This window comes from Odocoileus virginianus, chromosome 3, assembly GCF_023699985.2.
Source record: "Odocoileus virginianus isolate 20LAN1187 ecotype Illinois chromosome 3, Ovbor_1.2, whole genome shotgun sequence".
Taxonomy (NCBI): domain Eukaryota; kingdom Metazoa; phylum Chordata; class Mammalia; order Artiodactyla; family Cervidae; genus Odocoileus; species Odocoileus virginianus.
This window is the reverse complement of record NC_069676.1, coordinates 33,640,955-33,660,756: the sequence shown is the minus strand read 5'-3', so window position 1 is coordinate 33,660,756 and position 19,802 is coordinate 33,640,955.

Here is a 19,802-nt window from a genome sequence, read left to right as displayed (position 1 = left end):
GCTTTGATGTCAGAATTGTTGTTGGTCAACTAAAAGATGGCTGTCTGATTTTGGTTTGTGGAGTAGATGAAGAGGCAGAGCAGAAATCATTTTGTGTCTGATGCAGTTTTAAACCCTTTTGATGATGATTGCTGATAAGTGATATGGGTGACTGTGGTTCCGTCTGTCCCGTCAGAGATGTGTTGCCATGAAAAACATGAGTCACAGGTCCTATTCCCTTGGCTGAGTCACCACCATTTCCCTGGATATACCTGCTTCAAGGTTGTTCGTCAGTGGCTTTAATTCTGAACCAGGAGGAGCAATGTGCTTCAGAGAACAGCTCGTCTACCTGGGCAAAGAAGAAAGAGCTTCGGGAAAGGAACAAATATATGAGAAAGGGAAGTATATTGAGTGCTTCAGATATTCCTGAGGATATCCACACACATCCGAGTGATAGAACATGATGCCTTGTGAGCTGAGTGAATGTCCACACACAGCTCAGAGGCCTTCATACTTTCTTGCTCAGGGATTCAGTCTCCTGGCCTCCATCATGGAGTACATGCATTTCAGTGAGTCAGACAGGGAAGCCTCAGAGAAGAGCCTAACCTTGCTACAGATACTCTCCATCACTTGGGAGCAACTTAGAGAAACCTGGGAAGTCAAAGAAGGGTCAGAACTCATTAAGTCAAATGGCTATAGCTATGACAAATTAACGAGCAGAGCCTGAGAATGGGTATTGTGGTATCTGGGGCCCAGATACGCATGTCCATTTATAGTAGAGTATTGTCCACTATATTGGCAACTAGATTTAGGGTTGTTGATCTGATTTTTCAGCATGGATTCAAGAATAAATTCAGATCTTTATGTGAATTATCTCTGTTATTAGAGGTTGGCCATAATTTTTAAAAACACACTGTTATGGCACAAATAAAATAGAAGTATATTGAAAAGACAGTTAAGGCTTGCTTTTACATCCAGCAAGATAGTCACAGGTTAATAAACTCTTTCTTACCTGTTCAAAAAAATAAATAAATAAAAGGAAAGGAAAAAAATAAAAAAAATGAAATAGACAATTGAAATGCTAGGTTGCAAACTTGGTTTTTATAATATTGTGATGATTTCTGCCATATATCAACATGAATCAGCCTTAGCTATACACGTGTCTCCTCTTAAACCTCCCTCCCACCTCCTTCCCCATCCCCTTCCCTCCAGGTTGGCAGGGGGCAGTGGCTTTTGGTTCCCTGTGTCCTACAGCAAATACCCACTGGCCATCTATTTTATATATGGTAATGTGTATGTTTTAATGCTATTCTCTCAAATCATCCCGTCTTCTCTCTCCCCTACTGTGTCCAAAGCCTGTTCTCTGTCTGCGTATTCCTTGCCGCCCTGTAGATAGGTTCCGTCAGTACCATCTTTATTATCCTCCAGTTAAAAATAAAATAAAATTTTAAAAAGATTTTAGATATATTTACATTAGTGCCCTTGGCTCGCTGCTTTCTAGGAACATACTATTTGATGCAATCAAGTACCGAGAACTCAGTGATTATCTGAAGGACAAAGAGTACTCCTTCCTTTGTCAAAGGGAAAGCCTAAAATAGAATTTAACTTGATATCTTCTTAATCTTTGAGAAATTGAGAATCACAGAACTCTGTGATGAAATCGATTGTCTGAATCAGAGCTTGGTAGGTTACAGGTGACCACAGATGGCCAATCTTCCGCTGAGACGCAGGTTAACCTCCTACCTATGCGTGACCTCGTGCGTGCCTAGTTGGTCAGTCGTGTCCGACTTTTTGGAACCCCATGGATTGTAGCCTGCTAGGCTCCTCTGTCCATGGGGATTCATAAAATCCTTTCATGTGCATCATTTTATTAGTTTCTCATCTACAAGGGGAAACAGTATTTCTCTATCACAAATAAGCCAACTGAAACTCACAAAAATGAATTGATGAAGCAAGTTGACCTGGCTGGTATGGTAAGAAATGACTTAGTAAAACTGATGGGTTTCTTGTCAAATCATCCAGTCTCCTCTTGCAGGGCCCATGCTTACGTAGTTCAGTTCTCTTCTGCCAAATCTCTACGTGGTCATGTAAAGGAAAACCATTCAGTGACATAGCTTCAGAGACCCTGACTTATTAAAACATGTGTATTTCTCCTAGTCAAATTACTATTTTTGACAACTGTTGACCATGTGTGTCTACTGGCAGAGTGTAAAATTAAAAGTTAGATGATTCATAAAAAGCAGAGTAGTCAATGACAGACCCTAAATTTACCAATATTGCACAGAATATGATATTGAAATCATACTAACATAAACACTGATATTAATATCATCACTGATCAGGAAGACATTTCATAGATCATTTTGGCAAAAAGGCAGTTAAATGATCTTCTACTAGAGAAATTTCTTGCTTTATATCTTTTAAGTTTCTTCAAGGCTGCAAAGGCATATGAGCATTACTGTTTTCTTCTAGCTGTTTTCAAGCCTTAATGTGTGCATGTATCAGCAAGGAATCTTGTTGAAATATGAATCTGATGAGTACATCTGAGATGGGGCCTGAGAATTTTCATTTCTTTTATATTTTTAAATTTTAAAAATGTAATTTTTATTTTATATTGGAGTATAGATGATGTTGCAACATTGGCTTAGCTTTAGGTGTACAGCAAAGGATTTCAGTTACACATATACATTTTTTTTTCAGATTTTTCCCATATAGATTATTATAGAATTATTGAATAGAGTTCCCTGTGCTATACAGTAGATCCCTGTTGATTATTTATTTTATGTATAATACTGTGTGTATTAATCCCATACTCCTAATTTATTCCTTCCTGCTACTTTTCCCCTTTGGTAACCATAAGTTTGTGAGTTAGACTTTGACTCACAAACTCAAAGTCTTTGAGTCTCTTCCTATTTTGTAAATAAGTTCATTTTGTATACACTTTGTAGATCCCACATGTTAAGTGATATCATATGACATTTGTTTTTCTTTGAGTCCTTCACTTAGTATCATAATATCTAGATCCATCCATGTTGCTGCAAATGGCACATTTCATTCTTTTTTATGGGTGAATAACATCCCATTGAATGTACGTTCTACATCATCTATATCCATTCCTCTGTCAATAGACATTCAGTGTCCTCAGTTCAGCTGAGTCAGCCATGTCTGACTCTTTGCAACCCCATGGACTGCAGCACACCAGGCTTCCCTGTCCATAACCAAATCCCGGAGCTTGCTCAAACTCATGTCTATCAAGTCAGTGATGTCATCCAACCATCTCTCCCACTGTCGTCCCTGTCTTCTCCTGCCTTCAATCTTCCCCAGCCATCAGGTTCTTTCCAATGAGTCAGTTCTTTGCATCAGATGGCCAAAGTATTGGAGTTTGAGCTTCAACATCAGTTCTCCCAATGAATATTTGGAACTGATTTCCTTTAGGATGGACTGGTTGGATCTCCCTGCTGTCCAAGGGACTCTCAAGAGTCTTTTCCAGCATCATAGTTCAAAAGCATCATCAATTCTTCGGTGCTCAGCTTTCTTTATAGTCCAACTCTCACATGCACACATGAGTATCAGAAAAACCATGGGTTTGAGTATGTGGACCTTTGTCTTGGCTGTTGCAAATAGATCCATATCTTGACTATTGTAAATAGTGCTGCTGTGAACACTGGGGTACATGTGTCTTTTTGAACTATTGTTTTCTCTGGATATATGCCCAGGAGTGGGATTGCTGGATCATATGGTAGTTCTTTCATCAAGAGACTCTTTAGTTCTTTGCTTTCTGCTATAAGGGTGGTGTCATCTGCATATCTGAGGTTATTGATATTTCTCCCGGCAATCTTGATTCCAGATTGTGCTCCACCCAGCCCAGCATTTATGATGTACTCTGCATCTACAGGCTTGACATACTCCTTTCCTGATTTGGAACCAGTCTGTTGTTCCATGCCCAGTTCTAACTGTTGCTTCCTGACCTGCATACAGGTTTCTCAGGAGGTAAGTCAGGTGGTCTGGTATTCCCATGTCTTTTAAGAATTTTCCATAGTTTGTTGTGATCCACACAGTCAAAGGCTTTGGTGTAGTCAATAAAACAGAAGCAGACTTTATTTTGGGGGGTTCCAAAATCACTGCAGATGGTGACTGCAGCCATGAAATTAAAAGACGCTGCTTCTTGGAAGAAAAGTTATGACCAACCTAGATAGCATATTAAAAAGCAGATACATTATTTTGCCAACAAATGTCCATCTAGTCAAAGCTATGATTTTTCCAGTAGTCAGGTATGGATGTGAGAGTTGGATTGTAAAGAAAGCTGAGCACTGAAGAATTGATGCTTTTGAACTGTGGTGTTGGAGAAAACTCTTGAGAGTCCCTGGGACAGCAAGGAGATCCAACCAGTCCATCCTAAAGGAAATCAGTTCTGAATATTCATTGAGAAGACTGATGCTGAAGCTGAAACTCCAACACTTTTGCCACTTGATGCAAAGAACTGACTCATTGGAAAGACTCCAATGCTGGGAAAGATTAAGGGCAGGAGGAGAAGGGGAACAACTGAGGATGAGATGGTTGGATGACATCACCAGCTCATTGGACATGAGTTTGAGTAAACTCTGGGTGTTGGTGATGGACAGGGAGGCCTGGCATGCCTCGTCCCTAGGGTAGCAATGAGTTGGACACTACTGAGTGACTGAACTGAAATGATGGTAGTTCTAGTTTTAGTTTTCTGAGGAACCTCTATACTCTTCTCCATTGTGGATGTACCAGTTTACATACCCACGAACAGTGTAGGAGCATTCTGTTTTGAGAGACTTAATTTCTAATAGGCCTCTGGGTATTACTACTGCTGCCACTAGAAGGACCACACCAGAAATGACAGTGTCATGGCTTTCTAGGGTATAGTTTTTAAGCTAGTCTCTCTCACTGTTACACGTGGAAATTTATCATTAGTTTTAAGTAAATAGTTGAAAATGAAATCCTATTGGGAGTTTTTGTTTCGCTTTGTTTGCATGTTTATTATAATTATACGTAACTTCAATCAAAATGTTTGTAGCATTTGTACTTATTCACCAAATTAGCTGACAGCTCATCTCTCCATTTCTGTGAGCATTTTTAGTAATGTTATGACTCAGGTTCTCTAATTTCTTACCTTTAAGAGTACTTTTGTTGTTTGGAACTGTTCATTCCAAAACTTCGGGCAGTTTTGCCTTACCTTAGCATTTTCTCTCCTGGTAAGGAAGTCCCTATTTCATGGTTATGGTTACTTGAAGATCTCCACGGAATTTGTAGTCACGTTACCGGCTGAGTTTCTTTTCTAGGCCATCAAGGTTGAGTTGCAGTTCTGTCTCCTGCTTTATATTCCAAGCCCTTGTTACTTTTCAATCCTTTTTGTATCTTTCTGCCAGTGAGCTGTTTCTTCCATAAGTTGGGGGTGGGAGAAGTAAAGAGAATGTTGTGCATAATTGAGACTGTGCTGATTTAGTCTTTGAAAGGACTGTTCCCTGGGGAACTGAGACATAGTAGAAAACGAGGCTGTAATTGAGCATATAGAGCCCTGTCTTTTTGCAGCCCCAGCTCTTGAGTACTACCCACACTGATAATTCACATTCCCAGAAAGCATATAGTTGTTTCCTTGTATGCAAAAACATCTTTTTTATAGACTGTTTTTCTACTAAGATTCTCTAGGGTCTTAAAATCTGTCTCAGCCTATTTTGAATAAGGAAGTAAACACAAGTTTCAATGCTTGTATGTACTTTACTTGTATATATGTAAAATAAAATCTGGTACAAAGTGTCATATATATTAGTCAAAAGTAAACTAAGTAAGAGATAAACATAAGGACATTTTTGGCAAGCAGTCAGCTTGTGTGATTGTGATAGATAATCAACAGGGACATACTGTATAATTAAAACTTACCACTGGAGCATTAAAATATTGGCGATTTAATTATCCACTACTTTTTAAAATTTCAACACCCCTTTTTAATTCCTGGGAGTTCATTTTTTTGGTGATATTTGCTCCAGATCCTTTTTTCAGTTTTACTGAAATATGATTGGCATATATCACTGTATGATTTTTAGGTGTACAGCATAAAGGTTTACATCCTGGGAGTTCTTTACATATCTTTTACAAATGTGGGCACCGCCACCCCCACCCTGCCCCATCATCTCTAGTTCTTTCATTGTGGTTTCTTTTCCTGGAGTTTTCCTGGTGATTCAGATGGCAAGTCAGGTTATCTGGAAGGGCAACGCATGGAAACCCTTAGGCATGAACTGAATCTATAGTTCACAGGGGACATTTATTCTTCAAGGAAGCCTCAGTTCTATTCTTAAAGCCTTTCAATGATTGGATCAGGCCCACCCAGATGATCTCAAGTAATCTTCCTTACTTAAAGTCAACTTACTATGAACTGGGAACCACATTTACAAAATACCTTCCCAGCTGCGCCTAGTTGGTGTGTGTTAGTCGCTCAGTCGTGTCTGACTGCGATCCCATGGAACGTAGCCCGCCAGGCTCCTCTGTCCATGGAATTCTCTAAGCAAGAATACTGGAGTGGTAGCTGTTCTCTTCTTCAGGGAACCCCGGAGATCAAACCTGGGTCTCTTTCATTACAGGCAGATTCTTTACCATTTGAGTCACCAGGGAAGCCATAGAAATAGAAGCCACAGTGAAAGAACTAGAGATGATTGGGGCAGGGGGAGCACATTTATAAATATATGTAAAGAACTCCCAGGATGTAAACCTTTATGTTGTACACCTAAAAATCATATAGTGATAAATCCCAGTTATATTTTAATAAAACTGGAAAAAGAAAAAAAGATTTGGGGCAAATATCACAAAAAAATGAACTCCTGGGAATTAAAAAGGGGCATTAAAATTTAAAAAATTAGTGGATAATTAAATTGCCAAGATTTTTAATGCTTCAGTAACAAGTTTTAACTATCCACTAACTTTTGCCTGTGTGGAGAGGGGTTATTTACTACTACTATTTTGTTGTTTAATGTTGAACATTCTAAGATTTTAAATCTGTCAAGCAGAGAAACCTCTAAATATTTAAATTCTGCAAATGATTAAAATAGACATTTGAAAAATTCTTAAAACATGCAAATGTCAGTTTCAGTCATATTTCAGTCGCTTCAAACTTTAAAAAAATCACAAGTGAAATAAGTCATGTTCCCTTTAGTGTAGTAGACATTTTATACACAACACACAGATATACCCTTAGCTAATGATTATACGACATAGTGAATATAATAGAACTTCACTCCTGTGATTGAGTTATGTTGTATGACAAAGGTGATGGGCTTTTCAATTGTAATTGTGTCCCAAATCAGCTGCTTTTGAGTTAGTGAAAAAGGAGTTTATCCTAGCTGGGCCAGACTTAATTAGGTAAAAGTCCATGATAGAGGAATTAAACCCTTCCTGAAGATAGAGAGATTTTCCTGCTAGAGATAAATGGCCATATTGTGAGCACTTTCCATTTGTCATGGAACTATGAACAGCCTTGGGGCTTAAGCACGGCCTCTAGCTGATAGCTAGTAAGAAAACGAGGACTGAACCATAAAGCCATATGGAGAGGAATTCTAGCAACCCACCGAGGGAGGTTGGGAGTGGATTTTTCCATCAAGCCTTTAAGATGACCTCAGTTAGTCACACCTGGACTGCAGCCTGGAAACAACCTTGGGCAGAGAACCCAGTAAAGCCATGCCTGGACTCTGAACCATAGAAACTGTAAATAATAAAAACATGCATTTGAAGCCACCAAGCTTGTGGTAATATGTTACATAACAGTGGTAAACTAATATATCCTCATTCATAGTGTTCATGCCCGTCTCATGGGCCCAGTTGGACACCCCCTCTACGGTAAAAGGCAAGTTGTTAGATCATCTACCTTTTGGACCTCTTGGAGTGTTGTGGTCAGCCTGTGCCATATTTGAGATTGCTGCTCTGACCTATTCTTGAGTGAGTCTCAAAGTTAATAGATTAGAATAGGGACTGGATCAAAAGGTTTTTGCAGTAGATTCAGGTCATCCTGCTGTTTAGTTTTTATTACCCAGCAGATATAGTGGCACTGAAGCTCAAAGTATCCACTATGCATAAAAATGTCATGAGGCATCTCTGGAAAATGCCTATAGGAAAATTCTGGGGCAAGTTCATGCCTTCCGCAGAAAAGAAGTACTCTGTGTTGGAAACACTTCCTGGTGTGCTTGACCCTAGGAGAAACTGAGGGTCTGACTAGAGGATGCCCATTGTTTATGCAACCAGAACTATCCATCAAGAGCTGTGTATTATCAGATGTACCAAATCACGTGATCAGGCAAGGCAGTGGCAATCCACTGTCTGATGAAAATGCCATACGTGGGATCAAGCTGGTGTAGAATCAGAAGATATTAACAAATTACATAAATAGCTGGGCCAGACCTGCGTGTTCCTCTCTTCTATTGGACCACCCCCTCTTTATCAGCCCACACTGTGGCTTTTTAAGGGTTCCTCTATAACCAACTCATACAGGGGAAAAACTCAGGACTGGTGACAGCCTGGAATGAACCACTACAGTTCCCATCAAGACTAGTACTGTAGGAGAGTATAAATTGAAATCTTCGTATTAGAGATGCAAACAAACAGTTGGTCATTCACGTTGTTTGGAGAGATAATTGACTGAAGTTATCAGCATATGCTGCAGTCCTGGGAAAATGCAAGTTGTTTGTCCAGCTGGTCAAGGAATTCTAGAAAAGCAGCCTGCCGTTGGACTAATTGGATTGGCATGAAAGTGCCTGAATCTCCGTATTTCATGTTAGAGAATACTCTCAAAGAACAAATGTGCTGGATGGATCATTCTGTGGAAGTCATACATCTCTCTTCATTCACTCTTGTATCATGATGGGCAAAGAGACAGTGACCATGATGGCAGGAATGATGGCTGTTCATGTGTTTAACTATATGGGCTTCCTTGCACCAAGGTTGATGTAGTTATAGCCACTGTTAAGTGTCCTACTGGCCAACAGAAGATATATATTGAATTCATTTGGCAGCATTCTTTGGGTGGATCAGATACCTACCCAGAGTAAGTTTGCCAGACATAGCAAATAAAATTATAGTATGCCCAGTTAAATTTGAATTTCAGATAAACAATGTTACTTTTTAGTATAAGCATTTTGGGACATACTTTTACCAAGAATCATTCACGTTTATCTGAAATTTAAATTGAGGTGTCATTTTGTCTGGCACACCTTACCCAGAGACCAATTAATTAAACCAGATTCCTTTCATTTACAAGTGAAAGGGAAGGCAAAGAATGGCTTTACTGGAATCAGTATCTGTTCGGGATATGAGTTGGATTTTCCTGCAAAGGAGTACATGCAGAATACCTGATTTATCAACAGATGTTCCACACAGTATTGTCTTGGATTGATAGACCCATTTGCAGAGGACATATGAGAATAACTAGGGGATGTACTGGCCTTATCATCCCTCTAGTATATTTTTCATTCCAATTATTACATTATTTAGCTCTGGCTTGTTTTTTATATTTTTAGGTTTTTATTAAAATTCTCATTGTGTCCATCTGTTCTCTCCCACAGTTCAGTTAGCATTCTTATTACTACTGCTTTGAACTCTATGTCAGGTATATTAGATTTCATTATTCTTTTTTCCAGGTTTTTTTATCCTGGTTCTTTTGTTTGAAACATCTCTCTCTGTCCTCTTATTTTATCTTTCTCTGTCTCTGTGAAATTAGGTGAAACAGTTACCTAGAGGGCATGTCCTTGAGTGGGAGCATCACTCCCAGTGCCTTTGCTGGGAGAGCTGGACCTGAAGTGAACATGGGCGGAGGGTGCAGGCATTAACCGCCTTGGTGGGAGGTAGGTCTGGAGTCAGAGGGAGCAGAACCAGAGCTAGTTACTAGGATTTCTCCTGTGTTTAATGTCCATCACTGGTCAATTGGGAAGCTGGGGACATGGGGTGGAGCAGAAGTCCCGAAGGAGTTGGGTTTCTCCTGGGTGTGACGGAAGTGTCTGCCTCGGTTTAGGGCATGGCCAGGTCCTGAGGGCTTGTGTCTACCTTTCTGGGTTGATTTCACTTTTTCCTCAGTGCATGTACATGCTCAGTCATGTCCGACTCTTTGTGACCCCATGGACTGTAGCCAGCCAGGCTTCTCTGTCCAAGGGGTTCTCCAGGCGAGAGTACCGAGTGGGTTACCATGTACGCCTCCAGGGGATCTTCCCACCAGGGATCGAGCCCGCATCTCTTATGTCTCCTGCATCGGCAGGAGGGTCCTTTACCACTCGCGCCACCCGGGAAGCCTTTCACCAGTGCGTGTACCTTGATTACAGGTTGTTACAGTGCCACACCACTGAACTAGCCTCCCTCCCTCCCAAGTGCGCACCAGGATGCGTGCTCAGGCAGTGTGCCCTGGAGGGAGCCTCAGCCACCCCTGAGAATGCACAAGGACGTGCTCTGGAGGTCGTGGCTTCCGCCTCGTAGCTGGTCTCTCTCCCTTCTACGTGCGCGCCCACACCGCAGTCAGAGCCTGGGGTCTGAGCCAGCACGCCCTATGCTGTGCACGCGCTTGTTGGCCGTGACGGGCTCTGTCTTTGTGGGGAGCAGTGCCAGAGAAAGAGGGGGAACGGAAACCTGGTGTGGGCTGGGGGCCGTGCTCTCGTGGTCCTGGCCGGTGGCCCAGAGCCTCAGGTGCTTTTAAATCTGATGTCTCCTCTGTGACCGGAAGTGAGAAAGTCTATGTGCTTGCTCCTTAGAAGCAGAGTCTTGGTTTCTTACGGCCCTCAGGTAAGCCCCACTGGTTTTCCAACTAAGGGGGTTCATCTTCTTGGTGTTGGACATGAGGGTTGGGTTAACCAATATGTATCTCAAACCCCTCACCCTTTGGGGGCGGGGCAGGGGATCCCTGAGCCTGTGATATTCCTTCTTCTCTCCAGTGTCCCCTGCTAGGGGTGTGGATTCTAACCAGATTGTTTCTCATCCAATCCTACCAGACTCCATGTGGATCTTTTTTTACAACCTTGGTTACAGAAGAGTTCTGCTAGTCCCCATTCAGTTTCAGCAAGGGTTATTCTCTATGTGCTTGTGATTTGATGTGTTCATGAAGGGAGGTCAGCCCAAAATCTTCCTAATTTAACATCTGAATCTCCTCCTCATTATCTATTATTTTAAAAAGTCTTAACCAACCAAAAACATCAGTTTATTGATAAAAAAAAAATAGAAGTATTCTCTTTTCAGTTGGAAATACTCTAACAAGGCCTGTTGTTCCAATTCCTATTCAACGTTGTCTTTTGGTCCTCTCTAGCACAGGGAAAAAAGTGAAATATGATAAGGACTGAATGTCAAGTGTTTCTGTAAGGTGGAATGATTTCAGCAGAATGACAAGGAAGGAAGTCAAATTTCAGTTGCCTAAGAGTATGAAGTATAAGAGTAGGAAGCCAAAGTGTAGGTGACACTTTCCAGTAATCTGGTTTTAAGAAAGAGAGAAGGTGATGCCTTGAGATGGGCATGAAGTTTAGGGAGACTTAAACATTAAAGGCAGGAAGGACTAAAATCTGTTTAAATGTGGATAAGAAAGAGCCAGTAGAACAATGCTGTTTGCTCAGGACTCTGAGAAGGAGGGAAGGAAAGGGACCCAGGAAGGGGAATACATTGCTTTTCTAATTTTTCAGCAGAATCAAATCTCTTCTATTTCAAAACACCATAAAAATTTTGCTTATTAGGACTTACTCATTCATAATTAGACCACATCAGAATTTGAAGATTGTTCAGATGGGGACAGAGCTAAAGTTTATCTTGTGACAGGTTTTATTAGTGTGTTTTAACTAGTTTTACCAATGAAATCAATAGTGCAAAGAGAGTTTGAAAGGAATGTTTAGCCCACTGAAGACATCTTGGAAGAAAAAAAAGCAAAGCATTCTCTTTGTGTACCAGCAGTGATGTGCTAATTACAAATTGCTCTTTTAGACTATGGACATTAAATAGGCTCTTTGGTTAATAACAATTGTTAGCTGGAGGCTATAAAGTAATACAATGGCAGTGGGCCAAAAATATTATATAACTCCTTATTTTAGTTTGGAGAGCTTGACACTTTTCCTTCTCCCAATTATTCTAAACTAATGAGGTTTTGCTATAACCCAGAGTGAACCTGGGGAACATTGCCCAATTTGCTGACCAGGACTTGAAATCTGAAGCTGTGTTTTTCTTGTTCGTTCTTTCTTTTAACCCAAAGCACTTTTCCAGAGTCTAATTCAAGCTGAGCTCCTTTCACTCACACCTGGTATAAGTGTTGGTTCTGCTCTGTGCCATTAAGTAGAGTCGCCTGACAGTGCGATGTCCTTCCAGACTCGGGGCCTCTGGATGCAGGAAAAGCCAATTTACTTCTTGCTGCTTTGTCTTGGGCACCTCACAATGTGCTCTAATGACAGCTCAGCAGTTTTAATAGCCCCTTTTAATGGCTAAAAACAGACCCAGTCTGTCCAAACATAGCCTATTCACCAACTCTCATCAAAACAATTCAGTTTTGCTATATGATGATGCAGCAGACCATGGAAACCAGCCACACAGACTCTATTCAAGTCCCAAGTTGGACCCTGGGGCTACAGCAAGTCAACCCAAGCCATGGTCATATTAAATGCTTTTTTATTTATTTTTTTTAAGCTGTCTGTTTCTGAAACAGGGCTTCTGTTTCAGTGGGACAAAGCAGGCTCCATTTGCAAAAGCAACTCAGCACAATTTAAAAGAAAAACCATTAGAGAGACTTCTTCCTTGAAGGGGTGAGGGGTTTTCCTTTTGACGGTAGTGCATCGTTTATACTTAAACACCTTTGTTTCACAGCTCAGAAAAGAGAATCTGAAGCTCGTTTGTGGGTAATGTATTTCATTCTCATACAAATTCAGTATCTCTGTCCTTACTGGAACTTTTTGACTTTTATATCTTCGTCATCAGGTGGTTTACATCTCAAGTTCTTTATACTGTCCTGACCTACAGAGGCATGGCAATAAAGGGAATACCAAATGACACTTAAAATAAGAAATAACTAGTTTCTCCAGGCTCCCTCGGGATGTACTTTTAAAATGTAAATGTATTAATGATCCTTCAATGAAAAAAGCATTTTTCCCTGAAGTCTTCAGTTTTTTTTTTTTAAAGGTGAATTTCTAGGCATTATTTGACAAATGCACATTTAATGATGCTACCATAAACTGATGGATTCAGCTATTCTTTTCATAGACACAAAAATTAGAATATTGTTTGCTTGATGCTGATTATTATCATAGCCAATGTGCAGGGCTAGACTTTCTGTTTCAGAATGAACTGTATGTGTGATAAAAAAAATACATATGGCTATATAGTTAGTGGAACCATATTTCAAATCACTGCCTGCTCCTTTGTAATTTTGTGTAGTGGGAACCAGAGACCTTGAGACCCAGAGGACAGATGTGTGAGCTCAGGACCATTCCCCATGTGTCTTTCAAGGAAATGATAGAACAATGGTTCGAAGTCTTGGGAAAGGTTTTAGAAGAGGTGTGTGTCAATTTTTAAGAGTACTGTCATCTTAACTGAACCTAATGCTCTTTCTTTGCTTCTGAAAAAATGGGAAAGATTATAGAGGTCAAGGAAAAAGAAAGAGTCCTTTCAGTAGGATTAGATAATAAATGAAATCTGGAGGAATCATTAAGCCTTGTTATCAGAAGGGTGTGGAGAGTGGGATGGTTGAAATTAAGCCAGTGCTGGTCAGGGGCCCCAAATTAGCATGGATGCTCAAGAGGACTGTATCCCAGGAATAGTCATTGGTGGGTCCTGGATCTTGAGACACATACTTACGTGATTATGCTATTCTGTGCAGTCTCCTTGTAGGACCCCTGAGACTTGTAGGGACAAGCAGTACAAGGCGAAGAATGACTTGTGATAGCTAAGAGAGGAGCACAGATCCGTGCTTCCCAGTGAAGCAGAAGGACATGGCCCGGAGTTTATACCCCTCTGCTTAGTACAGAATGGAATTCCCTATGGCTGCTAATGCTTGTGCTTACACGTCCCTGTAGAGAGAAGGAGTGAGTTCAAGGGTTTGAGATAGAGTAGCAGATGCACACAGCAGTTAGAGCCCAAATGCTTGTACACCATGGGTACACAGAGCGTTCTAGCCTGTGGCGCGCTCAGTATCCCCTCAAAACTGCAGAGTGAGCCCACCTAATATGGCCTAAACCCCTAGTGTGAGACCCTGGTCCCGTGTCCAGTAACCCAGCTTGAGCATATGTGCCTGATTTAAAATCTACAAACCCAACAGATTCTGAGTTTCTGGATCAGCTCTGCCTTTTCTGGAATCTGAAGATGTCTAATGTGCATACGTGAACCCATGATTTCATATGCATGCTTGAGATGGCCTGCACTAGCTTCAAGGAATAAACATGCAAGTATTTCCCCTATATCTTGCTGCAGTTATGCATGCGTCTAGTTTAGAAAGATCTAGAGGCCAGGGCATTAATGCATTAGTGTATTCTGGGAAGAAGGACACGGATATTCTGCTCTCCCAGGACTCGAGTCGGCTGTCCGGTGTTCTGAGAGTCAGGCGGCTCTCAGTCTCCTCAGCATTGTCATCCCTCAGACGGCACATCAAGTTCAGCTAGGGTTGGTGGTGAAGCACATCATGTATGGCACACTTCTACTTTTTTGTCCCTGGCAGACTCTTTACCGACTGAGCTATGAAGAAGCCCCTGTTCCGCTCCACACTAGATCTAAAATCCAAACAAGAGAATCCCAAGTAGTCCTAATGGGGAGAAAGTGAGTGGAAATGATCTGGAATACATTTTGTATTTTACGCCTTAAATGAAGTAGTTCAGAGCCCTGTCACTCACGTGATTGACTGGCTGCCTTCAATACACTTTCCAAGGCATTTAAGAAGTGCAGTATTTTCTTTTCTCTGTTGCCTATATTACCGACACTAAATATTTAATCACTAGGACTACAGTGGCTGCTTCACAGACATGATGAATAATAAACCCCTGTACACGTGTGAACTCCCTGTTGTTGGCTGATTAGGTTGACTTTGCGTGGAGAGATTGAACGTGGATGACTTACTGCTCAGAGTAAAAGAGGAAAATGTAACACTGAGAACATTGATGAAACTGAACATGGAAGGGCTGCTTTGTCACTGCTGTGAAATTGTAACAGCAGCTTGAATAATAATAGTTCTTTTGGTTCACCTATTTTTTTTTTTCAGTTTTATGCAAGTATCTTTAAATGTGTTCTAAAATTTACCCCTTTCCCACTCGCTGTAGTTTTTCCCTGTCCTGATAGATACATTTTTTTTTTTTTAATTTTTACTAAAGAAGAAGAAACTACATCATGGAGAAATGAAAGTATCAATCTTTGATTGTACATCAGTAATAGTATAAGGATTAGACTCTGATACTCTAATGTATTTTAAGTGACTCATACACAAATCTAAGTTGCAATCTCACTTTCTCTCTTTTATAGAATCTTTGGGACCTTAGTAAGGTTTTATCCACCTAAAATTCTCATTTTCTCATCAGCACAGTGGGGATAATCACATCTTTCTGAAATATGCATTTGTTACCATAGCTATAAATAATACATGTAAATGGCCTAGCCTTATCGCTGACACATAATAGGTATTATATACATGATAATTTCTTTATTGTTGTTATTAATAATATTATTGTATGTATTTGGTGCTTGTAATACAATGAGAATATCTAAATATAATCAGTTTCTGAGTATATTATTTTGCTTAGGGTTACCATGACAAAATTTCACAGACTTAGTGTTTTAAACAGATGTTGTTGTTAAGTCACCTGGTCGTGTCTGACTCTTTGTGACCCCATGGACTGCAGCATTCCAGGCCTCTCTATCCCTCACCATCTCCCGAAGTTTGTTCATGTCCATTGCATCAGGGATGCCATCCAGCCATCTCATCTTCTGACACCCTATTCTCCTTCTGCCCTCAATTTTTCCCAGCATCAGGGACTTTTCCAATGAGTCAACTGTTCATATCAGATGACCAAATATTGGAGTTTCAGCTTCAACATCAGTCCCTCCGACGAGTATTCAGGGCTTATTTCCTTTAAGGTTGACTGGTCTGATCTTGCAGTCCACGGGACCCTCAGGAGTCTTCTCCAGTACCTCAGTTCGAAGGCATCACTTCGGCACTCAGCCTTCTTTACGGTCCAGTTCTCACAGCGTATGTGACCACTGGGAAGGCCATGGCCTTGACTATGCAGACCTTTATTGGCAGAGTAATGTTTCTGACATTACTTTAAATGTTACTTTATTACTTTAAAAATTACTTTAAGCATATACTTTCTGAGAATTCTAGAGGCTGGAAATTCGAGATCCGGGTGTTGACAGGTTGCTTCCTTCTGAGGTCTTAGCCCACGCCTTCTGCTCCTTGGTTTGTGAATGGCCATCTTCTCCTCCTGTTTTCATTTGACTTTGCTTCTACCTGTTTGTATCCAGATTTCTTCTTAGAAGGACTTTGGTTCTTGAGTATCGGGACCCACAGTAATGACTCCATTTTAACTTGCTTATCCTCTTTAAAAATCCTATCTCCAAATACGGTCACAGTCTGAGGTACTTAGGACTTCAATGTAGGAATTTTGATGTTGGGAGGGGAGTGAGGAGAGACAGTGCAACCCATGATGTTGATTTACAATAATAAGTGACAATCTAGTTTACTTCATTATCATTGGAGGATATATTTACTATAAGAGAAGAAGGGCAAAGAATATATTTCTGTGGAATATGAAAATGCAGTTGCTGCCTCTTCTTAACATGTAAAACCATGTCTAATTCCTAAATTGATGACTTTATTTTGTGAAACAATTAAATCCAAGTATTTTTTCAGAGAGAGGTGATCCCTAGAAATGGCAGTAAGGAAGTGAAATAAAAGAGGCGACCAATTCAAGGATCGTTGATAGGCAGGCTCTGCTGTGGGCAACTGGAGCTTATTCCCACTGGGGCCCTAGATGCACTGCCTAGACCATGCCCCAGAGATCTCTTACACTAGCAATGAGGAAACTGAATATTTTGACATAAAGTCTTGTCTCATTTGCTAAGGGCTGCACCTAGGGGAATAAACCCACCCTGGAAGTTCTTTTGGCCTGCCCTTTGACTGGGCACATGGAGTACCAAGTGACTGTAGTAAAAATAGTGAATAATGGTGAATACAGAGGTGATAGGAGCCAGGCATTGTCTGAGTATTTTTTCGGGATTGACTCTGTAATTCTGTGGCTTTATGACTGTGCTCTTTCTGGTCTTAGTTTAGTATAACTTGAAAGTTGATCAAAGTAGCAGTTTTATAGTCATAGTGAAATAGTAAAACCTTTCCAATTGTAAAGTACAATTACCTGTATTTTCATGAAAGACAATAGAAGATATGAGCCTTATTGGGCTGAAAGTGAAATGAACTGGTTATTCATGGTATAACATAGTCATGAAGGATAGCAACTTTGAAACCAAAGCTACCTAGATTCAAATAGACTAGCTACCTAGTCTATTATTAGACAGATAATTATTAGTAGAAAGAACTTGAACAAGACACTCTGAGTTTTCTCTTAAGTAAAGGAGAATACTGATAGTTAAATTATTGAATTATGTGAGGATAAATGAAGGTCTTGTCATAGCAACTTTCAGATTGTCTTTATAGTAACTTTCAGATTTATGGTAACTTTAATATGATGACTTAATTTATGGTAACTTTTTAGGAACTTTCAGATTTATGGCTTCCCTGCTGGCTCAGACAATAAAAAATCTGCCTGCAATGCAGGAGACCTGGGTTTGATACCTGGGTTGAGAAGATCCCCTGGAGGAGGAAATGGCAACCCACTCCAGTATTCTTGCCTGGAGAATTCCATGGACAGAGGAGCCTGGTGGGCTATTGTGCATGCGGTCTCAAAGAGTTGGACACAACTGAGTGGCTAATACTTCACTTCACTTCAGATTGCCAGTGTTCAATAGACTATCATGAGTAATAAGATAGTAAGAGCAATAAACAAGAGGGATTGGGGTTTTATCTCCAGTTTGTATGTGTAGCCATGATACATGTGATCAGGGACTTGTTTTCCTGATTTAGTGTTAGGTAACCTACTATAAGACCTTCAATAATCCACAAAATCATGAGTAAAGTCACGTGACTTCTTCCTTTGTTGAAAGCAAACAGTTCAAAATCTGTAGGTATTTGCCTTCTCTACTCAAGAGGTTTTGTGAGGCTCATCCTGTTAGTGAAACTTTTATACTACAGGGTGATGTACAAATATAAGCATTTTGAATTTCGTATCAGGGGTATGCCAGCTTTTTCCTCTTGTTTCATGTTAAAATCAGGACTTAGATATGACACTGAAGTCTTTCTCTTTCTAAGACTGTTTGACTTCTTTACCAGAGATGCTGAACACATTATACTCCACAGTTCAGTTCAGTTTAGTTCAGTCATTCAGTCGTGTCCAACTCTTTGAGACCTCATGGACTGCAGCATACCAGGCTTCCCTGTCCATCACTAACTGCCAGAGCTTACTCAAACTTATGTCCATTGAGTCAGTGATGCCATCCAACCATTTCATCCTCTTTTGTCCCCTTCTCTTCCTGCCTTCAATCTTTCCCAGCATCAGGGTCTTTTCCAGTGAGTTAATTCTTCACATCAGGTGGCCAAAGTATTGGAGTTTCAGCTTCAGCATCAGTCCTTCCAATGAATATTCGGGACTGATTTCCTTTAGGATGGATTGGTTGGATCTCCTTGAAGTCCAAGAGACTCTCAAGAGTCTTCTCCAACACCACAGTTCAAAAGCATCAATTCTTCCACACTCAGTTTTCTTTATAGTCCAAATTTCATATCCATGCATGACTACTGGAAAAACCATAGCTTTGACTAGACAGACCTTTGTTGGCAAAGTGATGTTTCTGCTTTTTAATATGCTGTCTAGGTTAGTCATAGCTTTTCTTCCAAGGAGCAAGCATCTTTTAATTTCATGGCTGCAGTCATCATCTGCAGTGATTTTGGAGCACCTCAAAATAAAGTCTGTCACTGTTTCCATTTTTTCCCCATCTATTTGCCATGAAGTGATGGGACCAGATGCCATGATCTTAGTTTTCTGAATGTTGAGTTTTAAGCCATCTTTTTTACTCTCCTCTTTCACTTTCATCAAGAGGCTCTTTAGTTCTTCTTTGCTTTCTGCCATAAGGGTGGTATCGTCTGTATATCTGAGGTTATTGATATTTCTCCTGGCAATCTTGATTCCAGCTTGTGCTTCATCCAGCCCGGCATTTCACATGATGTACTCTGCATATAAGTTAAATAAGCAGGCTGACAATATACAGCCTTGATGTACTCCTTCCCTGATTTTGAACCAATCTGTTGTTCTATGTCCAGTTCCAATTGTTGCTTCTTGACCTACATACAGATTTCTCAGGAGGCAGGTCAGGTGGTCTGGTATTCCCATCCCTTGAAGAATTTTGCACAATTTGTTGTTATCCATACAGTCAAAGGCTTTGACATAGTCAATAAAACAGAAGTAGATGTTTTTCTGGAACTCTCTTGCTTTTTTGATGATCCATTGGATGTTGGCAATTTGATCTTTGGTTCCTCTGCCTTTTCTAAATCCAGCTTGAACATCTGGAAGTGCATGGTTCATGTACTGTTGAAGCCTGGCTTGGAGAATTTTGAGCATTACTTTGCTAGCGTGTGAGATGAATGCAATTGTGTGGTAGTTTGAACATTCTTTGGCATTGCCTTTCTTAGGGATTGGAATGAAAACTGATCTTTTCCAGTCTTGTGGCCACTGCTGAGTTTTCCAAATTTGCTTGCATATTGAGTGCAGCACTTTAACAGC